Raw genomic sequence first — 20,448 nt, forward strand, 5'->3', positions numbered from 1 at the left:
TCTTTCCCAGCTGTGTACTTGTCCTTCCCCTTCTCCTCAGAGGTTGAGAGCATTGTGCGTGCTGCACCTCCTCCAGCCACACCTAAACCTGTAGTTTTGGATGCTGGGTATTTGAAGGTATTTGTGCCTTATCTGTTTGCTTTGGCTAAAGACATTTTTGACCAGGAACTTGAAAGAAATGAGATAAAAATTGTTTATGTGAGGTAATGCAGGCCAGGATTAATTTTAGCAGTATAACTGCAATGAATCTGATGTCAGTGTGAAAAATACAGACCTAAATGATAAAAGAAGTCAAATAATCTCCTGTGTTTAAACCTTCCTTTATTCTAGCCTGGATTTTCTTGAGAATGTGTATGTAACTACCTTTTTATATGTTTTTCCTCTTCACCATTTGTTCCACTTGATCACTCCCAATGTGTGTCTCTCTTTGTCATAGACCTCAAGGCTCCTTTTGGACCACAAAGAAATGCATCTGGTTTTATTGTGCAGCACTTGAAGCTAATGTTAATCCTTCCCCCAGTTCCCTGGAACAAATCCAAGCTTCTTAATGCTTCTTGGAAATGGCTTTGGGGGACTTTGATAATCAAGATTGCTTTTTTTTAGGAGCTACTTGGTACAAAAATTGCCTTTTGGAAATGGTCCTCCTGGTGAGGGCAGGCTGGGGCTGGGCAGGGTGTAGGAATGGCCTGGAGACATGAAGTCCTTGAGGGTCTGCTGAGCTCAGGGTACACACAGAGCTGAGTGAGTGAGGTGGCACAATGGCCTTGGGCTGTGCCAGAGTCTCTGCCCTCAGCTGCACAGGTGCTAGGGTTTGGGGCAGCACATCCCTCCTCCTGTGCACACCCTTGTCCTTGATCCTGCAGAGCTGCGCGGAAGTGAATCAAAAGTGTCACCCTGAACAGGGTAATGGCATTGGTTTGTGACAACTTGAATATATTCAACTGGGAAAAAATGGAAATGGGAAGAAACTAATGGTGATGAGGGGGAAAGATAATAGACTAGGAAAAGTGTTGGGAGAAAGGGGGAAAACATCTTTCTGACTTAAGTTGTAGGGCTTGCTCTTAACAGAGTAAAGAAATGGAAATGCATCTCTTAATTACCAATGTTCAGGGACCCTTCCCTGCCAAAAAAAAAGAAGGGAAAGAAGTTAGAGGCAGAAATGAGAAGTGCAAAGGTTGTGAGCAGATTGGGAAGTAGGGAGTAGAAATAGAACTGGAAAGTACTCTTGACAGCTTATGTTTTCAGCTTTCTGAGCTTCAAATAATTAGCATTAATTGGCCTGGATTGTATGTTCACGAGATGTATTAAGAAAAGTGTTGAAAACGTGTATGAAGTATTACTCCAGTCATTTGTGAATTAATTCTGATTGAGTAGCTGTTGTACTCTGAAGCCATCTGCTTGTTTCACTGCACCACAGTGTGAGTGATGAAGGACAACCAGAACGGGTTTCTAGACACACAAATGTCCTGTAGGTGTCAGCACTTCTCTTGCTATTTTCCTGATTTGCAGCAACAGGAGTGGCAGGAAAAAACAGTGGATTGTTTTTTTGGTTGGTTGGTTTTTTTTAAATTAAAAGTATTCAAGTGGATATTCTTTGCTACTGAACACTATTGAAGCAAAGTTTTATATAATTAACAGGAACTAACAGGCAGAGCTCTCCTTACTGGATAAAGAGGCTTCAGAAAATTGACTTGGTTAAAATGCTACTTGCAGAATATCATATAGCTGTTTATAAAACTGTCTAACTAATGGGACTAAGCCTTTGGTAAATATTGAAACAAATGACACTCACCAGTTGTAATGTGCTCTCCCATATGTGACAGCATCTCTGAGGTTAAGCATTAGCTCCACGTTGGCTGAGTTCTGACTTGTGAAGCAGTCATGAACATGGCATGAGACATGGACTTACATGCAGCTGGTTCATGTTTGTTCATCTGCTGTAAATCCAGCAAGGGCAGCCTGGCACCAACCCAGCCCTCCTGGGGCACTGGAGTCCAGCTCTGAAGGGTGACAGCAGTGAGTGAGTGTGTGTGACTCAGGTGTCTGAGCACCATGAGGAACTGGGGTCTGAGACACCTTGGAAGCAGGAGGAGAAATGTGGTTTAGCCCTGTGCTGTTTACAGAAGATTTATTTTATAATCATGGTTAGGAGGATGGAAGAGTTCATTTAAACCATCTTTTTAATGCATAGGGGAAAAAAAGGCATGGAGCACCCTCTCTCTTGAACTTGGGACTCTCAGCAGCCCGGCAGGTTTGATGATATTAGCAAAGCCATTTGATTCAGAAAGAGATTTGGGATTTGTGTTCAGAAGACTGCTGAAGTTCAGTTTTGTAGCATTCCATGCTTTTCTTGCTCTGCATTGAACCTGGTTAGCAATTTGTCTAGGTTGTCTCTGTATTTCTGACCTCCTGAATTACTAAAGAGCTCTTTTCCCTGACACTTGTTTCCAAGGCAGTCCAAGAAAGTATTAATAGCTGAATTTCCATAAGGATGTTTCTAAATATTGGTTTCTTTGGCTAAGGAGTGTGATTTTGTTGGCTCATGTTCTTCATTAGACCAACACTTCTTGCCCTCTTCCTGGAGAGCTGATGTCACAACTATGCAGAATATGTTCTGAGAGGACTGAGGGGATGTCAGTGACAAAACTGAAGGTTTATCCATGGTAGCACATGTGATAATATTTCAGAAGGGGGAATTATCCTGCATTTTTATCTCTAATCTTCAGCACAGATGCATCTGAGATCCATAACTGAACAGATGGCAGGATCTGTAATTCAAGCATTCAGTGCTTCCAGGATGCCTGTACAGGAGGTGAAGGTGCCATGAGGTATGAGTGAAGCCAGATAAAATAGAGCAAGTTTCTCTGAACAAGATGGTCTGGAGATTATCTTTTTACTGGAGCTTATGCATTGAAATAATCAATTTCTCTCTGTCAAGCCTGCAGATTGAGTTGATAAGGCAGCAGCTCCTGAGGGGGTCACTAAACTTGTTTTCAGTGAGGTGAGTTGGGCAAAGGCAACCAGCCCTGTGCAAAGCCAGCAGCAGTGAGGAGCTTGGTCTTGGCTACAAAACAAACCCACGGGGCTGCATAAATACATGAAGTGCCCAAGCCAACTTTTACAAGCAGCGCTGCACAGAAAATGCTGATTTGCTAAAAGGGAAGAACTACATGGGCCTGAGATGCCAGGATGTGTGCAATGGATCCTTTTGATTGATGATCATCCCCTGATGATCGGACTTAGTCCCTGCTCTGAATTAGGTGTGCCATTACTCTGAAGTAATATAATCTTCTTTGCTGTAACTATTATAATTCATATAAATAGCTGCATATTATGGAATAAAACTCTGAAGCCAGAAATTAGAAAAAAAATCAGCATGCCACATAGGAGATTGTTTATAGTCCTGGCTCTGAGTTGGGCAGAACAGCTGCTTTGTTTATCAAGGGGGAAATTGAGCTACTGCTTTCTTAGCATGGAGAACAAACTGTTAGTTTTTTCATAAACTGATTTTTAACTCCCAGCCAGTGGGACAAGTGTGCTGCTGATACTGGAAGAGCACCAATTGCTGCCTGATAGCAAACAGCAGGCAGGACTTCTCCAGTCCTACAGAGAGCAGCCTTGCATTTAAAAAATAAGACTAATCTGTTAGAGAAGTGTTGTTGTGTCTGATTCTCTTAGCGTAAAAGTCAAGAGCACCTATCCAGAGCTTCTGATTTTTAGAAAAACATTTTTTTTCTCTAAACACAACTTCTGCCTTCCTATCTCTCTATTCGTGACTGAATCTCCATCTGTAGAGAGTGGATGAGCCTGGTGTGGAAGTTTAAACTTCTGACTGCAGCTCCTGGCTTGGCTTTGATTCATCTTGCTTTTCCTTCACCTTTACAGGTGTCCCAGGGCTGAGGTGGCCCCTGCTGGGTGTGTGCCTGCAGCAGAGCTCCCTGCCTGCCCCCAGGACCTGGCAGGGGTGGTGGCTGTGCCTGGCAGCCTGAGCTGTGCCCCCCCCTGGCCAAATGCCCTCTGTCAGCAATGACAAGTCCATGGTGTTCAGAGTCCAGCTGCCAGCAGCTGTGTGTGCCTGTTCCCATGGGGGAACACCATCACTCCCTGTGTGCTAAAAGGGACCCCTGGACCATGTCAGCAGTGTCCCACCCCTTGGAACATCCCACAACAGGATTCCAGGATTCCCAGGGCTGGGTTCCCTGCTGCCTGTGGCAGTGGGGTGGGGCTTGGCTGGCCCACAAACCCAAGCTGGGGCCACAGCCTCAGGGATTGCCTGAAGAAATTTGCAGACAGCTGTCCCCTAGTTATGCTTTGCTTTTTTGTGGGTCAGGTATTATTTTGTGGGATGAGGGAAGGAGAGAGATGGGAAGAAATTATTCTTAGTGCAAGGATCTTATTAGGAAAAAAACCCAAGAATTTTTGATGCACCTAATAGATTTCCATTTGCTTGAGTAGAGAACAGCTCAGGTGGTTTTCTTAAAATATTTAGATGATAAATGTAGTTTGATTAAATGCTATGTGGTCTGTGAAGCTTTGCCATGATGGAAAAAATCTCCCCTTCTGGGTTCAATTAGTCTGTACTGAGATCAATTAGCAGCACTGGTGAGATGATTCAAGAAAAGGAGCCTAGCCTGGGGTACCTCTGGGCTCTTAGCAGGGTTGCAGAAAGGAGGCATAGAAATACACGGTACAATGCAACTGAGGAGACCCACAGGAACTGTACTGCTGCTGCATTCCGTGCTGGGACTGTAGGACCAGCACTGCTATTCAGATCTTTCCACTCCATTTCACCTGTCCCTGCTGTCAAGCCCATGCCCTGCTCTGTGTTGGCATTCCAGCACACAACAGCTCTTTGGGAAGGGCTTTCCCCACAGCAGAGCTGTGTCTGTCAGCTGAGGCTCCTGCTGTGCCTTGCTCCTCCCCTCCCTGTCCCCCTCACAGGGGGCCTGACAAGAGGAGATGGAGAGCAAATGTGTCCCAGACTGCTCCTGAGCACCTCAGAAAGGAATGGCTGGAAGGACAGCTGGTCACTGGGCAGCTGAGGCCACTGGGGTGTTCAAAAGCCAGCAGAGAGGACTCACAGAATTGCAGTGTCTCTGTAAGAAATGCTATCTCCTAAAGATGTGCACTGAGAACAGAGGCTTCCAGAGCTGCAGAGCTTATGTAGCCATTACATTTCAAAAGAGCCCTCTGTGAACAAAAAAAAATTAAAAGATTGATGTTGTCAGAAGCCTTGCAAAGCATTAGAAGGGGGGTTATATGCATGAAAAAAATGCAGCAAGCTTATTTTTAATTCTGTGGACCCTTTTTAATTGTTGTATTTGCATCTCTGAAATAAATCTTTCCAATTATAATCACTACAAAGTTTTAATTTTTCTGGAGCAGGGAATTGAGTGGCATCTCAGGAAAAGGGTAATTATTCTTGAAAGAGGAGACATAATTCTTAAATAGGGTTATTTTTAACCTGGGATTAGGTGTCCCCATGGGGTGTTACACTGCCATACCTGAGCCACTGCTCACTGTACTGCAGCACTGCTTCCCCCTTCTTCTGTCCTCATGTGTTCTTACAGGTCTCAAATACTTAAATTTTGCTTTGTCATGCATTATGGTCCCTAAGGTTTAAAATGGAGCTAAATTAATGGCAATCTTCAAACTGCCAATCCAACTTTACACGCAAATGACGGAAAAAATAACAGAAAATGTTCAAGTGCTTCATAGAAGTCATCAGATGAGCTTAACTATCAAGGGGATTTTTAATCTCATACATGTCTGGTAAAGAGTCTAGCTGTCCTCCAGGGTCAGGCTTGGCTTAGGAAAAACAGAAAAAAGATTTTGCAGAACCAGGCTCCTACCTCCAAACTAGTTGGGACTTTTGCAGGTAAACATATTATACATATTGTATTGTATTGTTGATGTCTGTCCCTGGGATGTCCCCAGTCTCACATGTACAGAGCAGGAAGCATGCTCTGGAATTTCATAGCACTGCCTGCAGCTGTCTGTGCCCAGCCCTGATCTGGATGCTAACATTTCTGCAGGTAATGAGTACAGGCACCAGGATCCCAGCAGGCTTTTTATCTCCTTCTCCAAACACATCTAAATTCCCATGTAATTATGAAGCCATCATGCTAATTACAGCTGTGGGAAAAGGTTGTCCCTTTCTGCCAACAGTTCCTGTGTATTGCTGAGGCACAGGTCAGGCTTGGGAAGAATTAATTTCATTGTATTTAGTCATGTTAGCAGTTCTGGGCTATATTATTGCAACAGCACAGGCACCCCCTGTTAACTCATTGTACTGAGTGTGTCACACCTGGGCTGGGGGCCTCAGGGTTCAGCGATAAGGTCAGTGATAAGGTCAGTGATAAGCGGTAAATCTGTGATGAGGGGAGCAGGCTCAGCACAGGGATTACAGTTTTGAGGGAAGGAAAGGATACTTAAACCAAATGAAAATGGATGAAGGTCTTCTGTGGTTTAGGATATCTTATTAATATTTAGAAATAGAGTTCCTAGCTCCAAAAGTTACAGAACAATGCTGTGTATCAAGTAATTTTGCTGCAGGGTTATCTTTGCTCTAAGTAGAACAGAAGACAATGATTGTGACTGCATTGTGCCTTTTTATTTTTAAATAAAAATAGTTAGGGCACCAATGACTTTGCTATAAGCAATATATATCTTCTTGTTAATAATTTTTAAAAAAAGCTTCATCCACAAAGGTGGCATTTTTAAGGCATTATAACAAGGTCAGAGAGATCTTCCAGCTGCTGATGTGATGTTTGCATGGTACCTGCAGAAGTGTGTTGCTGTTCTGGAATTGATGGAGACCTTTTCCCTTTGACTTGCCCCTTCCCTGGGCTGCTGCCAGGGCTCTTGCCAGGGTTTGAGTCAGCAGGAGATCAGCTGTGGGTGAATGGAAGGAGATGGGTCAGGAGGGGTTCAGGCTTTGCCCTGCATCTGTGCTGGGCTGTGTCTAAAAAGCACCAAGCCCCAAAGGAATGCATTTGCTGTAGATTTGCAGACTTGGCTGAACTTTTAACCCAAATTGTCCAGAAAGCTGCTGGAAGGTTGCTCTGCATCCTGCAGGGCAAACACAGCCTTGCCTTCAGTGTGAAGAGCTCCCATGTAATGATGCCTGCTGCTACTGAAACCTGGGGGCCCAGTGGATATTTCTGGAAAGCTGGTAGGGAATCTGTGTGTGTATCTGTGCAGTGTGTGTGTACAGTGCCACACTTGTGTTCCCTCCTTCTGTGCTTTCTTTCCCTCCCTGATGTGTCCCCCTGCCATGTGCCTCAGGAGGAAATGCTCTCAGATGGGTCTGTGTGTGAAAATGCAGAAAAGCCTCTGACCTCCTCACCCTGCCAGAGACCTCCCAAGGGACACACATTGTCTGTTTCTGTCTGGTGCTGTTAAGGGAGAGATCTCAAATATATAAATTCACAGCAAGAAGTCATCTTTGTCCCACTTGATAAGCTGATTAAAACTCCTACACTGAAATGCAAAGAAAAAAAGAGGTGTTAATGAATAGAGCTAATTAAAATTTGGTTGGAGCTAATTAAAATCTAAATCTGGTAACACTGTGGAAAAAGCACAACTTTCTGCTCTAGGTCCTGCCTCATTTCAAGGCAGATAATTCTCATGAAGTTACTAAAATTGTCCAAAGTTGTTGTTGTTCTACATGTTATCAGACATGCAGCATTTGCATGTCCGGCCAGCATGAATCTTCCCAACCTGAAAAAAGTTTAAAATCTTTAAAAAAACCCTTTATGTTAAGGGATTTTTGTCTTTGACTCTAAAATGAGCAGTATATGCTCACATCATGGGCAGCAAGTAGGTTTTCCAAAACACAAAGATGAGAATCAAGCATAGTTACATGGCTCCAGGAGGAAACACCAAAGTCCTTTTTATCTGTGGCACCAATTATGCTACAAGACAACTTTCTGAAATTTTCAGCAATAAAAAGCAGTTAATTGTATTGCAAATGGCAAAGACTATAAAACATCAATTCACAGTCCAGATGCTTCTTTTCTTAACTTCAAAGAATACAAGTTATTTTAAGAAAAGGAGAAGCGTCTTTTGAAGGTAACCTTCTCTTCCCCACATTCATCAGAACTTTCTCTCACAAATTCTTTAAATACTTTGCACAGTCAATTAAAATTATTATTATAACAATTTATTACAGTTCAGCAGCAAAACACAAGTGGGCATTTGACCAAGTGGGACTGTAATGGCATGAAATGTGCCATTATGCTTGGAAGAAACAAGTGAAAATTTGCAAATATGTCTGTGTGATATTCCTAAAATGGCAGCTTAACCCTTTGAGCTTTTGAATGGATTTGGTTGGAAGCACTCAGGAAGGCAGTGAGGAGATTACCCAAACTGACCTGGGGCTGTCCAGGATGAATGTGAATGCTCAAAGCACAAAGCAGATCTGGAGCACTTGTCTGAACATGGGACTGAGGCTACATTGATGAACTGAGGCTACATTGATGAACAGTATTTTGTCATTGTATTTTGAAAGTTTACCACAGTGTCTGCAGATGTCAGCTGAGCTTCATGGCATTTTGCTGTCATATTTAATACTTACTTTCTTACCATCATTTTTTAGACTTAGTGTGACTTTGTGAACCAGCTGCCCTCCACTCAACTTGATATTTTTATCAGACCATCCTGGTGGGAGAATAATGGGAAATAAAACTCACCCAAATATGTATGAAGCATAGTCATAATATGACAATTTATATATTTAAAACCTATTAGACTGTTGTAGACAGGGACTTTATATGGCTTGTATGTTTATTTTATGCACAGGAACATTAACTGGTATTAGTTGTTTTAGCAGCTCTGGATGGAGTTTCACCTCTGAGAAGGTAATGCAGAAAGGATTGGAGGGTTTAGTATCTGCCTGCTAAAAGGGTTTTATTTAAGTGACTGTCTTCCCTGGCATTTAATCCCTGCCTAACTCCTACTGCCCTGATGCTGGTGTTGTAGTCCTCAACAAAGTATTCAAGATTTGTAGAGGGTGCTGGGATTTCTGTAAATGGATTTCAGTTATCTGTTCTGAAGAGGTTGAAAAGGCACTGAATTAGACTCTGGAAGAGCTGTTCTTAGTTTTGCAGATCATTTGAGCGTGACACTCACTTTTTCCAAAAAAGGAAAGTACCTGAGATGAATATTAACAGAATAAGGCAGTTTTTGTATTTTGAACAAAGAAAATTTAAAATGTAAAAAATCCAAATGTTTTTAAATTAGACACAAACTTCTCAATCTTTAGAAATTCACTGATTTGCGATTGCAAACTTATCTTATGCTTTATGTGTTTGAAGCAGATAGTGCTGAAAACCCAGAAATAAGCTTGTGAACCTGAATTGCAGTCGATGGTCTGTTGGCAACAGTGATACTTTTATATTTGCTGCCCCTGAGTGCTGAAGTGAGGAAGGCCATTTTCAGGTTTTCTGTGTGTATTTAATTACATGCACGAGGTGTCTTGAGTGGTGATGTTGGGAGGAAATCCACCACCATGGCTCTGCTGAAGCTGCTGAGCTGAGGCTGTGCTGGGCTGGCCCTGAGAGCTCAGCCCTGGGAAATTGCAGCTCAGCCATCCCCTCCTGGGCTGCCAGGCTGGCTCAGGGTGCTTCATGCCATGGCCAGAGAGGAAAGCAAGCAGCTCTCCAGGGCTCAGGTGCCATCAGCAGGGAGGGGATGGCAGGGGGTCTCTGGCAGGGGGCACAGGAGACAGCCAGGAGGATTTCCTTCTGGGATGGGGCAGCTCTTTCCCTTCCCCTGTACAGACAGGGACTGAGACTGCTCCTCTGTGAGACAAAATGTCCTGTTTGGGGTATCCCATCAGGGGGATGCCATGTGCTGTTTCCTGGCTCTTGCTCTGAGCTCAGTTCAGCCCTCACCTGCCACAAACAGCAAATCTGCAGTGAGCCTGGGCTGCTGCCTGCCTTGGGCAAAGCCAAGGGGAAACCAACTTCTCTAGTTGGTTTTGGAGCAAAACACAGAAATATTTTATTGGCCAAGTGTAACCATGATATTTTCTGAAAAATCCTTTCCTTAGCATTTTTTCTCCTGAGAAGCTGCGAGGCCTCAGGAACAAAATGTAAACAATAATTATCTGCTGCTGTGGAATGCAACAGGTGGATCTGTGATTGGTCTCATGTGGTTGTTTTTAATTAATGGCCAATCACAGTCAGCTGGCTTGGACTGCCTGGTCAGTCACAAGATTTTATTATCATTCCATTCCATTCCATTCCATTCCATTCCATTCCATTCCATTCCATTCCATTCCATTCCTTGCTAGCCTTCTGATGAAATCCTTTCTTCTATTCTTTTTGTATAGTTTTAATATATCGTTTTCTTTTAATATAATATATATCATAAAATAATAAATCAGCCTTCTGAAATATGGAGTCAAGATTCTCATCTCTTCCCTGGTCCTGGGACCCGTGTGAACACCATCACAGCCAAGATGTTTGTGGCCTCTTGCTAGGGTTGTATTTGATACCCTTGGGGCTTTTTAACATCCTCAGGTGAGAAAGAGCAGTGAATGGGACAGCATCACATACATGCATTATCTGGTTCATGTCTTAACTGTGATTCCTCCCTGCAAAGCTCCCTGCCTTGGGATTTATGGCTGAAAAAAAATTTTAGGAAAAACTCAGTAGACAGTTTGTGCTTAGGAGTATCAGAAGTTTCATTTCAGTGTGTTGTGAGCCCTGGGAAACAAAAATCACTTGAAGGTCTTCCTTTGATCATATTTTATTTATTCTGAAATAGGTAGAATTCCACTTCTGCAGCCTGTCATCTCAAACTCTGAAGACTGGAATAGCTTTGCAGATTCTTGGCCAGATATTGGGGAAGAGAGAAAGAGATCCAGCAGCCATGCTTTATATATTTTCTGCTGGGCTGGATCCCTCTCCCAGGTGTCCTCCACAGGCCTGGCTTTTGGCAGCTCTTCCCTGGGATGAACACAGACAGTGGGACCAAAAATTAATTGTCCGTGTTCTGCTGCTCAAATTTATCTTGAGATTTCACACTCACTTGATTAAAAAATTTGCAAACCAATCTGCAGTTCTGTGCAAGGAATAGGATGGCAGAAAGATTCATGCCTGCACCAAGCTCTAATTTGTTTTTATCACTCGCTTCAAAGAATAGAGATAAGTGGTATTTTCTAGAGAAATGGATTTGATCTTTTCCTGCATCAGGTATAAACCAAAAGTAAACAGAAAATTGATGAAAAATTTTTATCTAAGAAAGGAAAAAAAAGCTTACATTAATATCAAACTATGTATTTACAGAGGGATGTTCTGCTTTATGATCATCCCTGAAAGAATCATCATAGTTTTTAAAACTTCAGGCTGAAGGGTCACCCCATTTCTTTCCTGATGCAAACAACCCAGTTAAAACTGCAGACTAGAGCTGAAACACTCTATTTAAATTACTTTATTTGACAAATAATTTGCCTGTTGAAAAAATTCAAATGAAACAGTCTTCTTTTGCTGAACTATTTGCAGATTTAATCTAAATGTATGCCACTGTGAGATATTTTGCCTATGTTTAAATTTTAGGGGAAAAACCCCAAACAAACCAAACCATGCTAAAACAGGTGTTTGATTAAATTCCAAACTGACCAAGGTAATATTCTCCACTTCACCAGCAGAACCAAACTGCTCCTCTCCTTTTGGTCAAGAGCACAAGAGGAGACAGCTGGAGGCTGCTGTGTGTACCTGGGGATGGCAAAGTGCTGCACTGAGGCTTAGCTCAGCCAGGTTTATCTGTTGCAGAGATGCAGAGGGCAAAGAGGTTTTAACTCTGTTTAATGCCTCAGTTTTCTTGGCCTGTTGAGCAGCAGTGCTGTGTCTGTGTGGCTGATGCCTGAAACAATAGTACTTCAGAAGAAGTGAATATCTGGATAAAAATAGGGCAGAAGTGAAGGGATGTCCTAATTACAGCAGTCCCCATGAGCCTCTCAGGACTGACTCACCAGCTTCACCATCACATCATATTATGGATGACATTGTGGTGGTCAAAAGTTCCTTTGGTTCACAGGAAAAGATCAGAGATCTATACCATTAAAATGGAGTGAAGGGAAAAACTTGTTTATTTCCCAATTGTGCCAAATGTAGGATTGCTGAAACACTCCAAAGCCAGTATGGTTACCACAGTAGTTCACCAGGAGCAACCTACCTAATCTGATCTGTGACAGTAAAAGAGGTGAAGTGTTCAAAGTGTCTTTGCTTTCAATGGACCACATTAGTTCTGAAAATGCCACAGAAATTCCTGCATTGGGTAGTTTCAATGCAGCTGGCTCAGTGTACCTTGGAATGGCCCTTTGGCAGAGAGTATTTCTAAACAGACTCACAAAATGCACAATGTCCTGCCTTTCTGGCAAATATTTGGTTAAATTGGATGGTTTTGGGAATGTGCCCTGTACTGCTGTTGTTGACATTAAGGATTTGTCATTGCAAGTTAGAGGACAAAATGATGGGAAGGTTTGAAATTGTCAGATCACAGGAATGGTTTGGGTTGGAAGGGGCCTTAAAGATCACCCAATTCCAGACCTCTGCCACAGGCAGGGACACCACAAGATCCACACACCTGTCCCTAGTGCTGGCTGAAGTAGTTTTATCCCACTATCAGTCAAAATGGGAATTTTATTCCTGCTGTATTCTTGAATTAGGGTAAAGTCTCCCACAAATATTGTTTAATTTGCTGCTGCAGTCATTGTAGTATAACGATACAGATAACAGAAATCCAAGGTCTGGCTTCAGCTCCTCTGACCTGTATCTATAGGGACCTTTGTAGTCCTGAGTTACTCAGGCATCTGCTGCCAAGATTGAAGTCTGAATTTGTCTTATGAATCTGCTGGAGCTTTTAAAACCACAAGAGACCAGGTAACAGAGGCTGAAATAAATCTGGAAAGAGACCTGGGCAGGCAGTGGCTCAAGGTTTTCCAAGCCAGGAGTTTGCTTTATGGGAACAGCCTGTAGTTAAATACATCTGCAGAACTGTGCTAGTAAAGGGGGAATTGAATTGTGCAGTGGGAAAGCTCCAGCAATGTGGGAACTGCTATCAGAAAAAATAAAGATGGGTTTATCATTCTTACAGGCAAATTAGTTTTGAGGGTAGCTGACTTGAAACTAAAATGGAAAACACTGACATAATTCTGTGGTGGTGTTCACAGGGGTCCCAGGATGAGGGAAGAGACCAGGATTTGACTCCATGTTTCAGAAGGTTGATTTATTATTTTATTATATATATTATATTAAAAGACAATTATATGTTAAAGCTATACTAAAAGAATAGAAGAAAGGATTTCATCAGAAGGCTAGCAAGGAATAGAAAGGAATGGAAAATGATAACAAAATCTTGTGACTGTTTAGAGAGACTGAGACAGCTGGACTGTGATTGGCCATTAATTAAAAAGAACCACATGAGACCAATCACAGATCCACCTGTTGCATTCCACAGCAGCAGATAACCATCGTTCACATTTTGTTCCTGAGGCCTCTCAGCTTCTCAGGAGAAAAAAATATTAACAAAAGGTTTTTTCATAAAATATGTCTGTGACACCATCCCTCAAAGTCTCACATTTGCTCTGCCCTCAGCCCTGGCTGCCATCGTGGGCTCTGCTGCCATCGCTCCTCCCTGGGCCCTGGGGTGATCCTGTGGCAGCCCAGCACCTGAGGAGTGGCTTTGGCACAGATCCAGGATCTGTTTATTTTATATTTTGGTCCATTTGGAGATGGTGTTTGTCTGCTGGCCCCGAGCCCCCACGCAGACTCAGCTCAGCCGAGGGCAGGGAGCAGCTGCAGGTTCTGGCCTGGCTCACAGAGCCCTCCCTGTGCCCAGCAGGGGAGGAGATTGCTCCTGTAATGCAGGAGAACAAGGTCAGGAGAGAGATTGTTCCTGTAATGCAGGAGAACAAGGTCAGGAGAGACCAAGACTCATGTTTTGTGTTTACTGTGAGGCTCTGGAAAAGATTGTCCAGAGAAATTGTGGCTGCCCCATCCCTGAAGTGTTCAAGGCCAGGCTGGATGGGCTTTGAGCAACCTGTTCTAGGGGAAGGTACCACTGTCAATGGCAGGAAGCTGAAACTAGATGATCTCTGAGTTCCCTTCCAACCCAAACAATTCTGTGACTGGTAACTGGCTTTTCCAGCCTCTGAGAAGTGGATATTTGGCTCCTGAACATATATATGTATATAAAACGAACAGATATAGATATGACATGTATGACACAATTTGCAGCCTGTGGTCAGAACTCTGTGTGTCCCTGATGCTGCAGCTGAGTTTCTGTAGCTGTGGTGGAAATGAATCTCCAAGAAATGAACTGGGAGTTCTGCTGCTGCAGCTTTTGAGGTAAAAGGGACAGAGCAGGAGGGCTTTGGGCTCTGCTTGCCAAGGGTTCTTTACCAGGGAAGAGAGAAAATAAGTGACAAAAGATTTGGTTATCCTTTGCAAAAAACATCAAGCTTTCTTCCCTGCACTTCTGTTCTGTTTTGGGTGAAAACGTAGTGGCAGTTAAATGAGCTTTGCTAAATCTTTCATAAACCATGCTAGCTGTGGAGAAAGCAGAGGAGTTAAAATAAACTCTGGTGTTTTCCCTGCAGACTTTCTTGCAGAGACTCCTACAGATACCAAGGTCTGCAAGCCTAAAACTCCTAAATGCAGTTGCTCATTTTTGCATTCAGAAATTCCTGCAAGTGGCTCTTTTCAGAGAAATCTCACAGATCCTGAATTTTCCTTGGCTCCATCTGCAGTCATTTTCACCCAAACCAGTTCCATCTGAAGTTCATTTTGTTAAATTTTCTCCATCGTTAAAAAAATGTGGATTTTGTGTGTGTGTGTATATGTAAACATTTCTAGGTGCACAGTTCTTTTCATGAAGGATCAGCTGGTTATTTTAAAAAGAACCACACAGAGAAGAAGCAGGCTTTTGGGTACAGCTATAAATTTCTTAAATATTCCCATTTCCTGGGTATAAGTGGTTTGATAAACTACCTTTGGATATAGAACCCTGTATTTGAGCAAAACAACTCTGTATTTTACAGAGATTTTGCAAAAAAAGCAAAGGCTGTATGTGCTCAGATCTGGTGTAATTTATATTGCAGGTGACAGAGTGGCATTTCCAATTTTCACAGTTTCACAGTGCTGCTTGGATTTGTTTTGTACTAATTAAATTTTCTTATATCTGAAATTTCTGTTATCTCTTAATTATAATAATATCTAAATTCATATTGAAAAGTGTGGCTTATCAGCCTACACAGTACCTTTCACAAAACTGAATTAAATGTCTTGAAAAAACAAATTTAATTCACATTTATTGAGATGAATGACAAAAGAGCTTATCTCCTCTCTCTCAGCTTTTTCTTATTTATATTCCTAGATGCTTATTTTATCTGGCCTTCAGGTCCCCAGTATAGTGGATTTTTCCTGTTTAAAATAGAGCTATCCCTTTACAGGCAAACAAATGTTTTTCCAAATGAGAAAGAGAAGTATTTGCCTTTTTGCCTTACTCACCAGAGCTGGTGCTGTGAGGAGGTTGGGCTGGTTTTGTGTTGATGCTGGCAGTGTTACTGTGTTCAGTAACTGGGCATTTCTGCTATGACTTATGGCACTTCAGAACATCAAATATTATCCCTAACTTAATTCTCTGCAGAATAGCTGTCACGAAGCGATGCAGCTTTTTGTGCCTCCTTGTTTAACCAGGGCTATAATTTTTGCAGCATGTGTTTGGTCTGGGAAGACAATTTAATGGAGACATATTTCCTCCCATTTACAGATCAAACCCTCCCAATAAACAATGAGTCAAATCACAGGGAGCTTAGGGAGATGCCTCATCTCTCATATAATTTTTTCTTTGCTGGGTCATGGATGATTTGAGGCAGTAGCCACATTTTCCTGTCTCAGTCAGATGGAGCTCAGTGGAATGTTGGCTTGAACATCTCACAGAGTTACATAAAATGAGCATAGAACTGGTTTGTATAAAAAGCATAATCTACTTTTACCTTTACTTTTCATTTTTACTGTATTTTTAATATAGTATGAGGCAGTAAATGCAAGTTTGGCATCTTAATGAAGATGCCAAACTTGGACTATGAGATCACTTCATCCTGCAATGAGATTGTCTATGTGGTGTTTGGTGAGGGATGTGTATCCATATTCAAGCTCCTTTTAATTAAAGCTCTGGGACTTTAAAACTCTTAATTAAGGTCCTAGGACCAAAATGCTCCTGTCCATTCTTTGAACTCTCAGCAGGGAGAAGAAGATGGCACAAAGAGAACTTGGGCCCACGTTTCAGCCAGCTCTGTCCAGGTGATTAAAGATCACCCTCACCAACGAAGAGAACAAAATCATGCAGGGTGTGAATGAGCAGAGTCTGGTTATTGCAATTATCCCAATTAAGGCTCAGGGTCCCTTGGGGCAGGTTTTGGGTAATGCCAAGCAGAGGGGCAGTCTCTGTCCCTCTAGCCCCACTGTCCATGGATCACAGCCTGCGTTCCCTGGCCCTTGCTGGCACCTCCAGGGCTTCAGCAGGGCCCTGCTGGGTTCCTGCCTGGGGCACACTGATGCTTCTGGCATTTCTAATGCTTCTGATTCCTTCAGCACCTCACTGTGGAGCTCAGGGCTGCCTCATTTGTTCTCTAAAGTGGGAGTTCGGTGCTCAGAACTCAATCTGTGTGACCATACCCGCCTCCTGTTCTCTTGAGCTCATTTTTTTTTCCAGGTTGTCATTTTGTCAATCAGTTTCATACTTGAGTGATATGAAAAGCAAAGTCAATGAAGAGAAGGCCATGCCTCAGGGTCTGTGTGTATGGCAGTGCACATACTGAAGCAGGCCCTGTTTGCTCAGGTTTTTGGTTTTTTGGGGGCAGGAACTATTCCTCTCCATAGGTTCTGAATTGGTGTTAAGATGGTGGCACCCAAATTTTGAGTGGGGTCTTTAAATTGTTGTCACTCTTGCTAAAACTCAGACACTGAAGCACTTAGCAGTTGCTGAGGCTGTTCAGGGAGATGTAAAATGCTTGTGTTTGACTAACAGCAGCATCTTTCTGAGAAAGAGGTTTGTGTGACTGAGGAAAAAGGTCTGAAGTGCAAACATGGAGCCAGGAGGAACCCACCAGGGGCAAGGCTGGTGAGATCCACAAGGATGACTCTGCTGGGTGATGTTTGCCAGTCTTGCCATCTCCTCTGTGTCCTGATAAGGAAAGTGGATTCTTAGAGTCAGAGAAACCCACATGCTGGTTTTGCATATTCAATTCTGAATTTGCACCTGAAATCCTGACTGTGTAAATATACATTTGACAAAAGCACAAGGAAAATTCTCATGACAGTGGCACTGAAATAACAAGATACTTCCTCAAATTTAGCTCCTTGCTCAATATTGACTCACCTGTGTCACAACACACAGTGTATAGGGGTGTTGACACACCAAAAACTTGGCAGAATTTCATGTTATAGCCCAATTTTATATTTCTGCCTGGCCTGCCTTTTGATACCTACTATACCTGAAAATTTTACAATAATTGTGCCATAGTCTCTGATCAGTCTTAGGACTGATTTGCATGATGTGGAAACATTAAAAACTGCAGATCACCTGGAATGGAGTCCCCCAATGGATAAGATTTGGAGTTATTCCTTGATTTCTCAGCCTGTAGGTGGCTTGGTGGTTTGGACATGTGGATGGGTTTTGCTTTGCAGCCAAATCATACTAGAGATGGAGAGGAATATTTAAGAAAAGCCTGAGATTCTTTGGTGATATCATTCCAACAGCTCAGGCAATTTTAAAAAACCCCAAATACAAACCCAAATCCAATAGAAAATGCAAAAGGAGATTATGATGAGAAAATAATTATGAAATTAAGATAAACCCAGTCATGGAAATACTTTTGAAAAATGGTAGTCTTGATCCTGTCCATGTAATGACCTTGTGCCCTACCAACTAGGTAAAGAAAAACGTTTCCAACTTGTTCCTTTGATATCAGAAAATGTGACATTTGTCCATCATTTTCTTTAACTGAATTAAGCTAGTATTGACCAAGTGGTTTGCAAGACCTAATGAGAGCTGAACACCATCTGGGATACCTAAATCAGGGCCAGGTTATCAGATATTCAGAAGTGCCAGTGTGGCTATTTGTGAGGGTGTTTGCCATGCCCCAAAGTTAACACAATCATTTGAGAAGCTTGTTTGCAGAGATGCTCAAGAGGCAAAGTTGTTGTTTCCTGGCCCAGGACAGTGAGTACCTTCATGGTGGGGTCTTTGCCTCCTTATAAAATCAAATGAGGGGGACAGTGGCACATCATACTGGTAAGTGGGGCCACACATAAAGAGTCTTTATCAACAGTATTGGGAAATATTTTTGGGGTTCTAAATTACAGTGTTTGGGTGACTGGGCATTTTAGGGACTGTAGTGCTTGTACTTGAGGCTGCTTTTCAGACAGTCCCTCTCTGCAGCTGGCCCTCTGCTGTACTTTGGTTTCTGGAGCTGGTCTGCAAGGATTTAGGAGGAGAGAGCTGATACCTCTTGCTGCTGTGATCTCTCGTTTAGGACATGCAGGCAGCTTTGAATTAGAGCCACATGAAGACATCACCATTCTGGCCTCATCCTGGCTTGAGACATCACAGAAGAAAATTAAATAAGGCCATAATATGAAAACTGCTTTACAAATTATACCACTAGTATTTTGAAGGCAAAGCAATGCAGATAAAATACACGGAGCAATTCCAAATCCATTAGCAGTGGATGTGCTCAGAAATCCCATGCCTATTATGGAAATTTGTGGGCAGGTGTCCATAATTGATAAAAATGCCTTCTCTAAGCAATGCTCACAAAGCTGAGGCTGGAAAAGTAATGGGGAAGCTGTGCAAGGCATCAGCAATAACTATTCTCCATAGCTATACACAAAGAGAAAAAAAATACAAAGCTGGTAAAAACAGAATTAATGTCAATCTAACTTTACAAGGAGAAGTGAATGTCTCACAAATGCCTGTAGAAAAAATTAAATCTGTTTAATGCATGAATTAGGAAATTAAAAAAAATCATGCGATATAATCAGAGGCTTGGTGTGAATCCCACCCAAGTGAAAAGCATTTCAAAGGTTTGGCTGTCTTTGCCTTTTCAAGCCTGTGCCATAGAATTAAGCTAAACAAATAAAGAAGCATGTGATGTTACAGATGCAGTAAATACCTTGTCTTGCAGAAGGGCAGAAAGTATGCAGATGATTATATGGACATTGTTACCTTAAAGTAACTTCTAGAGAATTAGGTTCAGGATCAGCAGAGGACAGTACCATGATAAATTTTGGAAAGGGGAATGGAAGATTACTGTGGGTAGTGCTGTGTGAGGTTTTAAAGCACAGAACACATCCTCATGCCTATGACCAAGCCACTGAGGCTTGGAAGCTTGCCTAGAGGTGGGATTTGAATTATGGACACTGCTGAAAAATTTCTGTAAAAAGTTGTTTCTGTTGAAGTGAAAAAACAAACCCCAAACAGACTTCTGCTGACATATGGGCATGAAAATGTCACCCACAGGATTTCAGATTAAATTTAAATGAATAAGCTTGTTGTGGATTAAATAAACCAACAGGTCATATCTGTATGAAATACTAAGAAGTGCACATACTAAAAACTTTTCTTTCCCTTTTCTAGTGCAATATATCTGAGGAAGGAAGCAAACTAACTACCATATTTTTAATTACAGTTGTGAACACACAACAGTTTGAATGGTTTATACAGAATTGTTTCACAGAGGGAACCCAAAACATCTATAACTTGGCTGCAGGGGAAGCTGTAAGTATATAAATGTGGAGAATTTTATTGGATTCATATGGGCGAAAGAAATTCCAATCTCTTTATACTATATATAAAAGTGAGAAATGGATGCAAAGGAAGCAGAGATGTCTCTTCGTATGTTACCTTCAGTAGGAAGTGCTCATTTAAAGCATTGGGGAATCCAGGTACAAACCTTTTTAAGCTCCTTTTGATTTTGCTATGTAAGACTAATTGAAGGACATGGCTGGAGCTCTGCCTGTGGAGCAGGAGGATAAGTGTCAGTGGCCACACTGCAGGACAGGTCAGTCTGGTGTGTATTTGTGTGATGCCTTTTCTGTTTTACACCAGAATCAAACATTGCAGAGTTCCTGGGAAGTGCCAGCCAATGTGGTGTGGGGACAAGGGTGGCCTGAGGTTTGAGCTCGAGGAGGGTATTGAACAGGAGCTATTCCCTTCATGCTAATTATTAGCTATGTCTTCTATGCCTTTGAGTATAATCTCAGTACCACATGATGGGAAGGACTTTTGGGTCTTTTATTCCACCCTCCACGCTGGGCCAAAGCTGCAAATGTTAAGTCTGAACATGACAGGAGAACTCAGGAGGTTCCCTTGCTATCCAGGGATGCTCTCCCCGTCCACACCTGCATGAGCTCTCTAGAATGTGCTAGGTCAGCT

The 20,448-nt window shown here is 42.3% G+C and overlaps 1 protein-coding gene across 1 annotated transcript in view; it reads right to left on the minus strand.

The window, feature by feature from the left end:
• Positions 1–20,448, minus strand: part of ANXA13 (annexin A13) — a 262,163-nt gene that overhangs the window by 57,006 nt on the left and 184,709 nt on the right. The window lies entirely within an intron of this gene.

The sequence above is a fragment of the Zonotrichia leucophrys genome, chromosome 2, assembly GCF_028769735.1.
Source record: "Zonotrichia leucophrys gambelii isolate GWCS_2022_RI chromosome 2, RI_Zleu_2.0, whole genome shotgun sequence".
Lineage (NCBI taxonomy): Eukaryota > Metazoa > Chordata > Aves > Passeriformes > Passerellidae > Zonotrichia > Zonotrichia leucophrys.